Source organism: Camelus ferus, chromosome 12 (genome assembly GCF_009834535.1).
Source record: "Camelus ferus isolate YT-003-E chromosome 12, BCGSAC_Cfer_1.0, whole genome shotgun sequence".
Taxonomy (NCBI): domain Eukaryota; kingdom Metazoa; phylum Chordata; class Mammalia; order Artiodactyla; family Camelidae; genus Camelus; species Camelus ferus.
The window spans coordinates 47,070,631-47,080,819 of NC_045707.1; positions in this window are offsets into that span (position 1 = coordinate 47,070,631).

Consider the following 10,189-nt stretch of genomic DNA (forward strand, 5'->3'; position numbering starts at 1 on the left):
ACTTGGGAAATTGTTTATAACAAAAGGGAAGATCAGAAAGTATATATACTTTCTCTTACAACTGATTTATTTTTTGTTGCTTTAGAAAAGGAAGTATTTGGTAAAGTGACACCATCCATGAATGCAATAGTGTGATGGGGGAGGTGTTGAATGGAAATACAATTTTAAACTAAAGTTGTTAACAAGAAAGAGATCCTTGGGAGACTGACTGCCTGGATAGATGTTCTAATATTAGGCATAGATAGAAAAAAAAAATCATTTTGAAAAACTGCTACTTTTACTAGGAAAAATAAACACCATGTATAGTCACTTTTTTTTTTAACCATTTTGGATGGAAAGTTTGAGATGCTTATCAAAATGAAGTTAACTTTTGACCACATTAATTAGGTTAGCTTTTGACAACATCAATTAAAACCTTGAATTTTACTTGAAGTTATTATACGAGTGCTGTCTCTCTCTTTGGGTAAAGAGTGACTGAAACCCAAGTCAAACTAGCTTAGGCACAAAAGAATCTTGTGTTGGAAGACTCAGTTCTGAGATGGCAAAGTCACACTCTAGCTTCACAGACAAGGAATCAGATAATCAAACACCACCTGCAGTATTCCCCTTTGATCTCTTATCTTTTCTCTTATGCTGGCCTTCTTCCTAGGAATTATGCAGCAAACAAATAGAATGCCCCATCTCTTCATTTGTCTTATAGAGGGAGTGAGCCCCTTTGCTCTATGCCAGTTTTTCAAATCCTGAAGGACACTTATTGGCCTGGTTTAGGTTATCCGCTCACTCAAGACCAAAACACTATTTCAATCAACCCTACTTGATGGGATTACTCATCTCTGGTACAATTAACTAAACCAGGAGTTGGGACTCCCTACAAGACGTTTGTGGTGGGAAAATAAAGTATTTTCCAGAAGAGGATTGGAATGCTGAGCCAACAAGAGCAGAGATATTCACACCAAATACCCAATTTTTTCTTAATAGTAAATATTAATGCCATAAACATAATTATCACTTTAACAAGTAGAGAGTTACAATTGTGACGCTAAAGCCCACATAACAAGCCAAAAAAGCTTGGTGCAGTTAGATAACCCAAAATTTTCACAGGTGGTGTCAGGCTTTGCTCGGTGCCTCCCTACCCTACTGAGATCATGTGATGCCTACTGAAAGTCAGAGCTCTGCCCAGATCTCCTAGAATGAATCCTAACCTTGGGGAGACCTTAGAGCTCTATGTGCCACTCTGGGACTCAAGGTCAAATCATCTTCCACCTGCCTATGACTGAAGTTTCAGTTCTGATAATCAGAACTCTGCTTTGCTCATCTTTACCTAAGCCAAGTTTCTCCTTCTTTCTGACCTCCCATTCCCCTATGTGACCACCACATACCATAGCCCTTCACAGACAGGCTTCACAGATCTTGGTTTCTAAATACCATTTTCTACTCAAGGGAAACAAGAGTCCTGAGAGAAATGGCTGATTCCAAGGCTAAAGGAGGGAAGTTATAAGAGAAGCTTAAAACATCTCATTGTACCAGCAAGTAAAGAGAGGCTCAAAAACAATGGGGAGAGTCAGAGCTTGAAGGGCTCCCCTTACCTTACTTGAATTCTTAGCAGCATTAAAAATTGCTAATCTCATCCTTGAAACTCTCCTTTAACTTTTGGTCATTTTCTCAATGACATTTCCTTCAAAGAGTCTTTTCTGGGTATCTCATTTTCATACCTTAATAAATACCCTTGGGGTTCTGTCCTCAGCCCTTTTCTTCTCATTTTATTCCTTCCCTGGGTGATCTTAGCTAATGCTACAGCTTCAATTATATAAACAATGGCTCTCAAATATACACTTCTTAGTATACTTACATGTGGGTAGACAGGTGAGAGAGATTTAGCATAGACATCGCTCTTAAAGTTCCAGAGTCATAAATCCATCCAATATCTCCACTTAGCTTTAACCCACTGATATCTCAAAGATAACCTGTTAAAAATTGAAGACATTTCCTTCTTCTTATCTAGTGTTCTTTATTTCTATTACTGGTACTTCCAACATCTGACTGTCTAAGCCAAGACACCCTGGGGTTATTCTTAATGTCAGTGCCTTTCAGCCAGAGACCACCAGGAACACATCTCTAGTTGAACAAGCTGAGTTTATTACTCATTGCAGTGAAGGAGAACGCACAGCATAGGAAACCCCGGAACTTAGCAAGAGAGTGTTAGAAAGAACCTGTTAGAGGACTTGGGATTTGATTGAGTGATTTGAGAGACTGCTAAGGAAGCAGGGATCTGCTTTAGATTGACCACTCTTAGAAGGAAAGAAGAGGCATTTTATGATTGGGATCTCAATACATCTTATTTCCAGGAAAGACAGTCCAGAGCAAGGATAACCCTATAAATGGTAAGTAAGTAACTGTCACTCATTTTAGCCGAGAGAGGGGCAGGGTGTTTCGTATTTTGTGGATGGCTTGGGGATTCTGTCTCTCTGTGCTTTGACAACATTATGAAGTGGACCTGTTTTGTCTCAAGTTGTTATGGTCTCAGAATAATCTTGTCTGATGTTGGTATTCTGTGAAATTCTTATGCCCAACAGAAAATAACATGGCATAGCTCTGAATGCCCAGTGTCTGGATGTCAACAGCTGCTTCCTCTCCCCTCCCCCTTTCTCATTCATTATTGTCATTCCCATATAAATTACTTACTTACCAAATCCTATTTATTTTACTTCTAACTTCTATGGAATCTGTCCCCTTCTCTCCATCTTCTTTTCTGCTTCTCTAATCCAGGCCATTATCATTTGTCATCTGAATTACTACATCAGTCATTTAACAGTTCCCCCTACATTTTGTCTTGTTCCTGTTCCAGTCCATCCTTTACCCTCCCCCAGTTAGTCAGAATGAAATTCCTAAAAATATCATCCCCCTTAAAATCTTCTTTGGTTATATTATCAGGCATGTTGCTAACACTTAAATGGTAAAATTAAGAACCAGTGACGTTAGCAATGAAAATACACTTTTTTCTTTTCTCCCTAAAAGGAATCAAGAATGGTGGAAGAGTATTTTTACAAGGAATCAGCTGAATTTGGAGACTATTTTGATATCCTGGTTCCCTCTTCAGAAACTATGACTCAGAGGGTGGGGTTATAGCTCAGTAGAGCGTGTGCTTAGAACATGAGAAGTCCTGGGTTCAATCCCCAGCATCTCCATTTAAAAAAAAAAAAATTACAACTCAAGACAAATCAGAGACATGACTGCTAAAAAAAAATGCATTATTGGCACCATTTGCAGAAGTATGTTGTCCAGAATAAGAAAATGATGTTCAATTCAATTCTGGGTAATACATTTTAAGAAAGACATTATTAAAAGGGTATGTCCAGAAGAGGGCAACTAGGACAAGGAGCTTCTGGAAACCGTATCATATGGATAATAGGAAAAAGTGGAACTTTAAGAAAATTAAGGAGGGATAGGACAAGTATTTTCAAATATCCAAAGCACTGTCATATGTAAGAGGAAGTAAATCTCTTTTGTATAATTCTGGGGGAAGGATCAATTCTGAGGCTTACAAATCATAGGAAAACTGATTTTTAGCCCACGCAGGGAAGTATTTTCTAATAATCAGAACTGTCCAATAATGGAATTAGCTTCCTGGAAGGGTAATGAACTCCTACTTACTAAAACTAAAAGAGTTCAAGCCAAAACTGAATAATTGTCTGGAAGGAATTCTGTAAAACAGGAGTTGTCAAATCATCTGTGACGGGGGGACAGTTTTTTAATCCACTGTGGTCCAATACTTTTAAAATTATAATAAAACCAAATTAGTAAAATGAAAAAAACATAAAAAGTACAAGCTCAAATTTTTACTAATGCAATGAACATAAAATTAATTTTAATAAACAGAATTAGACAAACATAAAAGGGGAAGAAAAAAGAATGATAAAACTACTGTTCATTGAACATATGCATTTAAGATTAATATAGAGAATTTCTATAATTCTTAACATTTTGTTGTTTTTTAACTGTAACTGAAGAAAATTATGAATGAATTAGTAATCCTCTAGATTAGACCATTATATGCATACTCTGAATAAACACCATGCATATTAATATTTTAAAGTTTTAATATTTTAAAACACCCTGTGACAAATGAACTTGTTTCTTTGTTAAAATATCTAATCCAGGTTGGATTGACACAATATTATTTTCAGGGAATGATGTATATCCAAACTACTTCTATATATTTTTTCCTATCATTCATAAGAATGCATTGAGTTTACAAAGGGATAATGATGGGAATGGAAAAAAAGAGGTTTTAAAATAATTTCAGCATGCTCAGAATATGTGTTTTTAACTTTTGTCCAAAATGAAGCAAGTTATCTTATAATTTCAAAGTTCATTTTTAATTCTTCCTTAGTGGCCAGTTAGAACAATGTATTCTGTAAGTTATTAATTAAATTTAAATCATCTTTGGATGAAATAAGTGGGTTCCAGACCTATGAATTTGCTGTCTGAACATTCTTTTCCTAGAAAATAGAATTTAAAGTGTTCTATCAAACTGATAACAGTTTGATAACTTTTTGCAGATGTGCAACATCAAGATAATCACCTATTCCACTGACAACTGTTAAATTACGAAACATGGAGTCTGCAAAAACCCTGTTCTTCCAAGCTTCTACCTTTTGTTTTTGCCCTCTGGTTTTACCTTCCATTGAAAAATATCTTGCATTCCTGCTCTGAGTGGATGAATTCTGAAGACTAAAATTCTGAAGATATCAAACAAATTAATAACTCTAGCTGGCCAATTTGTATCTTTAAAAAGGTGGTACCAAACTGATTCTTACAGTAATGCTAAATATTCAAATTACTCAATAGAATTTTCTCTCTAGATAACCATCCTATCTCAGCATGTAATCATAGTTATTTCTGATGTTTTCCAATTACCACATAATAAAAAGAATAATTTCAAATTTCCAGCATTAGCCCTTAATAATTTATAATCTTTAGTAAGCATACTGTTTAATTCAGTTGATGAGATTTTCATACTAAGACTTTCTGAAAGAAGTAATCTATTGACTTATATTCTGGGTCAAGATCTTTAAGTTCCTACTCCAGAATGTTTTCTTATCATTGCAGCTATGTATCCGATTGTATTCCTACACAAAACTTCAAACTACATTTACGGACAATGTAATTTTTCACAGCTTTCTGTTGTTTAGAGTTAGTTATCAGCAATGAAGCTGAAAAAGAGAATTCTTTGGACTTATCTCTGATTATCTAAGGTTGGGAGTTGGTGAGGACTGACAGCAAAAGGGACAAGAGATAATTTTGAGGAGTGCAGCAGTTTAGGCTTCCTGCAGGAAGATGCAATGTGAATGAATATGAGGTGATCTTACTATCTAAGTGGTTGCCTTTGTGTAGAATTAGAAAATATATTACATATTCTTCCTGAACATTTCTTCCCAGTGCATTAAAGTCTTACTTTCAGAAGGTTAAAAAGCACATTAGAAACTAGTAGAGGGTTAACTGCTGAGCTGTAACTGGGAAAATATTTTGTTAGCATCAGAATATTTGCAAATTATTCTGATAAAAATATTAGCGATTAATTTTGAACTTCTGTGGAAAAAAAAAATCTAAGAAATCATTCCCTTTGCCTGAAAGCAATGGAGACATTTATTTAAGCCTTCAGCAAATGAAATGGTTTGCTCACTTCTTGTGTTTATGCACTGATATCCAGGTAGACTCATTTCTGAATACACATCTGAAACTGGAAAAATATTCCTTGAGGAGGGGTTTGCCTTAAATGCTATAGCCATCCAAAACAAAGGCACATGATGTCTTGTTTTCTTCTTTTCTTAAAAATGCTTATTATGGCTGCTTCTGAGAATATGTAGAAACCACACTTTCTTGCATATCAATATAATTCCAGTACTAATGTTATTATGTGCTGAGCTGCAGGCAAATAAGAAGTAGTGGCATCGCCTTTAATGAACTACTGAAAAACTACAGACCCTAGCCTCAGGCAAACACACAGATACTTATTCTCAAAATTCTACACAACTTCAGGAGTTTCACAGATGCTCTCAACCCCAAATCCCATTTACAGAATCCTTAGGTTAAAACCTTCTGCACTGGAGCTATTTCTTTTACAAAATCATATGAAGATGCTGTGGTACAATGAATGTACCAGGCCACATTAGGCAATAGGGACATAGTGGTACACAGGGCCAGTCAAGGTCCTTGCAAGTCATGGAGTTTACAGTCTAGTAGGGAAGGTGGACTTTATCAAATATTTGCACACACTAATTTCTTATTAAAAACTTTGATCAAGTCTAGTGGAAAAAAGGATTACATCTGACCTCTCTTTAGATACCATACAAGAAAGAAGAGAATGGAGTGAAATATCTAAATGTTGAAATAAAAAAAGCCCACTAACCTAGAATTCTGTACCCTGCAATATTATCCTTCAAAAGTAAAGGATAAATAAATAAACAAATAAAGACTTTCTCAAACAAAAATTGAAGGAATTTGTTGCCAGTAGATCTGTCTTGTGAAAAATGTTAAAAGAAGTTCTTTAGAGAGAAGGAAAATGATATAGGTCAGAAACATAGATCTACATAAATAATGGAAGAGCAGTGGAGAAGGAATAAGTGAAGGTAAAAACTTTTTTCTTATTCTTCACTGATTGTTCAAAAAATAATAGCAACAATGTATTTGATTATGCATATATATGCTTAGGTATATATGCTTATATATGAGAAATGAATGACAGCAATGACATAAGAGATAGGAAGGAGTCATAGGATTAGTTTGCTATTATAAGGTTCTTGCACTACCCATGAAGCAGTATAGGGTTCCCATGAAAGTGGACTTGGCTAATTGCAAATGTGTCCTGCAAACTTTAGGGCAACCACTAAAAAAGATTTCTTAAAAAGAAGAAATATAACAAATACGCTAAGAAAGGAGAGAAAACACAATCATATAAAATTAATTAAAAACCACAAAAGGCAAAAAAGAGTAGAAGACAAAAACAGGAACAAAGAACAAGGACAACAAATAGAAAACAGTAACAAATATGGTAGATAGTAATTCAACTATGTCAGTAATCACTTTGAATGTCAATGGTCTAAATGCACCAATTAAAAAACAGAGATTGTCAGACTGGATCAAAAAATAAGACCCAACCATATGCTGTCTGCAAGAAACCCACTTTTAATATAAAGACACATCTAGATTAAAAATAAAGGGGTAGAGAAAGATATGCCACACTAACACTATTCAAAAGAAAGCAAGAATAGCTGTTTAATTTCAGATAGAGCTGACTTCTGAGCAAGTAAAGTTATCAGGGAAAAGAGGGGCATTATATAATGATAGAAGAGGCAATTCCCCAAGAAGACTTAAGAATCCTTAATGTACATGAACCTAACAAAAGACTGTCAAAATATGTGAGGCAAAAACTGATAGAACTGCAAGGAGAAATAGATAAATCCACTATTATAATTGGAGACTTTAATACACACTCTGTCAGAAATGGGCAGATCCAGCAGGCAGGCAATCAGTCAGGACATAGTTGAATTCAACAACACTATCAAGCAACTGGATATAATGAACATCTATAGACTATTTCATCCAACAACAGCAGAATATATATTCTTCTCAAGCCCGCCTGGAACATTCACTAAGACAGACGACATTCTGGACCGTAAATAAACTTTACTGAACTTAACAGAAATCAATCATCTGCTCTCAGACCACAATGAAATTAAACTAGAAATCAGTAGCAGACAGACAGCTGGAAAATCCTCAAATACATGGAAATTCAGCAATATACTGCTAAATAATACATGGGTCAAAGAAGACGTATCAAGAGAAATAAATAATATTTTGAACTAAATGAAAATGAAAACACAACTTACTAATATTTGTGGGATACAGTAAAAGAAGTGCTTAAAGGGAAATATTAGCATTGAATATATTAGAAAAAAAGAAAGATCTAAAATCAACCACCTAAGCTTCTACTTTAGGAAACTAGAAAAGAGCAAATTAAATCCAAAGTTAGCAGAAGAAAAGAAATAATAAGAATCAGAGAAGGAATCAATACAGTCGAAAACAGGAAATCAGTAGGAAAAAAAAATCAATAAAACCAAAAACTGGTTCTCTGTAAAGATCACTAAAAATCAAAGCCATTAGCTAAGCTAACTAAAAAGAAAAGGGAGAAGACACAAACTCTTAATATTAGACATGAAACAAGGGACATCACTACAGATCCCATATACATTAGAAGGATAATGAAAAAATATGAACAACTCTATACCCACAAATTTGATGACTTAGATGAAATGGACCAATTCTTTGAAAGACAATCTAGGAAAACTCTCACAAGAAATAGACTATTTGAATATGTCTATATTTATTAAAGAAATTGCATCCATTATTAATAACCTTCCAAAACATAAAGCACCAGGCCTACATGATTCACTGGTGAATTGTACCAAACAGTTAAGAAATAATACCAATTCTCTACAATCCCCTTCAGTGGACAGAGCAGATGGAATATTTCCTAACTCATTCTATGAGGTCAGCATTACCCTAATATCAAAACCAGACAAAAGTATTACAATAAGAGAAAACTACAGGCGGATATCTAAAATGAACACAGATGCAAAAATTCTCACCAAAATATTAGCAAATCAAATTCAAGAAAGTCTAAAAAGAATTATGTACCGTGAACAAGTGGGATTTATCCCAGGTATGTAAAGCTGGTTCAGCATTCAAAAATTAATTAATATAATCCATCAGTAATGAAGACGTCAGAGGACTGACACCACCAGCCTTCAAGGCTTACTACATAAAATACAGTCATCAAGACAATGTGGTATTGGTGAGAGAACAGACAAGTAGATAAATGGAACAGAGAGCGCAGAAACAGACTCACATAAATATAGTCAATCTTTGACAAAGGAGTAATGGCAACATAAAGGAGCAAAGACAGTCTTTTTAAGAAATAGTGCTGGAAAAACCAGACATCCACATGCAAAAAAATGAACTAGAAACAGATCTTTCACAAAAATTAACTCAAAATGGATCACAGACCTAAATGTAAAATGTAAAACTATAAAACTTTCAGAAGATAACATAGGAGAAAATCTAAATGATATTGGGTTTGGTAATGACTTTTTAGATACAATACCAAAGGCACGATCCATAAAAAAAGAAACTGATAAGCTAAACTTTATTTAAATTAAAAATTTATACTCTGTGAAAGGACACTGTCAAGAGAATGAAAAGAAAGGCCATAGACTGGGAGAAAATATTTTCAAAAAACATATCTGATAAAGGACTATTATCCAAAATATACAAAAAGAACTCTTAAAACTCAACAATAAGAAAACAAACAACCCAATTTTAAAAATGGGCCAAAAATGTTCTAATATTGACTGTTGTGATGGCTGTACAACTCTGTAAATATATTAAAAACCACTAAATTGTATACTTTAAATGGGTGAATTGTATGGGATGTGAATTCTAACTCAATAAAGCAATTTAAAAAAAATGGGTCAAAGATTTTAACTGACACCTTACCAACTGATATACAAATGGCAAACAAGCAGATGAAAAGATGCTCTGCATCTTATTACGTTATCAGAGAAATGCAAATTAAAACAATGACATACAACTACACACCAAGAATGGCCAAGATTCAAAATACTGACAACACTAAATGCTGATAAGGATGTGGAGCAACAGGAACTCTAATTCACTGTTTATGGGAATACAAAATGGTCCAACCACTTTCAGAGTCTGGCAGTTTCTTACAAATTTAAACATACTCTTACATATGATCCAGCAATCATGCCCTTGTTACTTACTCAAAAAAGTTGAAAACTTATGTCCATACAAAAACCTGCAAGCAGATGTTTACAGCAGCTTTGTTCATAACTGCCAAATTTGGAAGCACCCAAGATTACCTTCAGTAGATAATCTTATAAATAAACAGGTACATCTATAAAATGAATTATCATTCAGCACTAAAAAGAAATGAGCTATCAAGCTGTGAAAAGACATGGAGAAAACAAATGCACATTACTAAGTGAAAGAAGTCAATCTGAAAAGACTACATCCTGTACGATTCTAATATATAACTATAGAAAAGGCAAAACTATGGAGACAAGAAAAAGATCAGTGGTTGCTAGGGCTTAGGGAGGAAAAAGGGAAT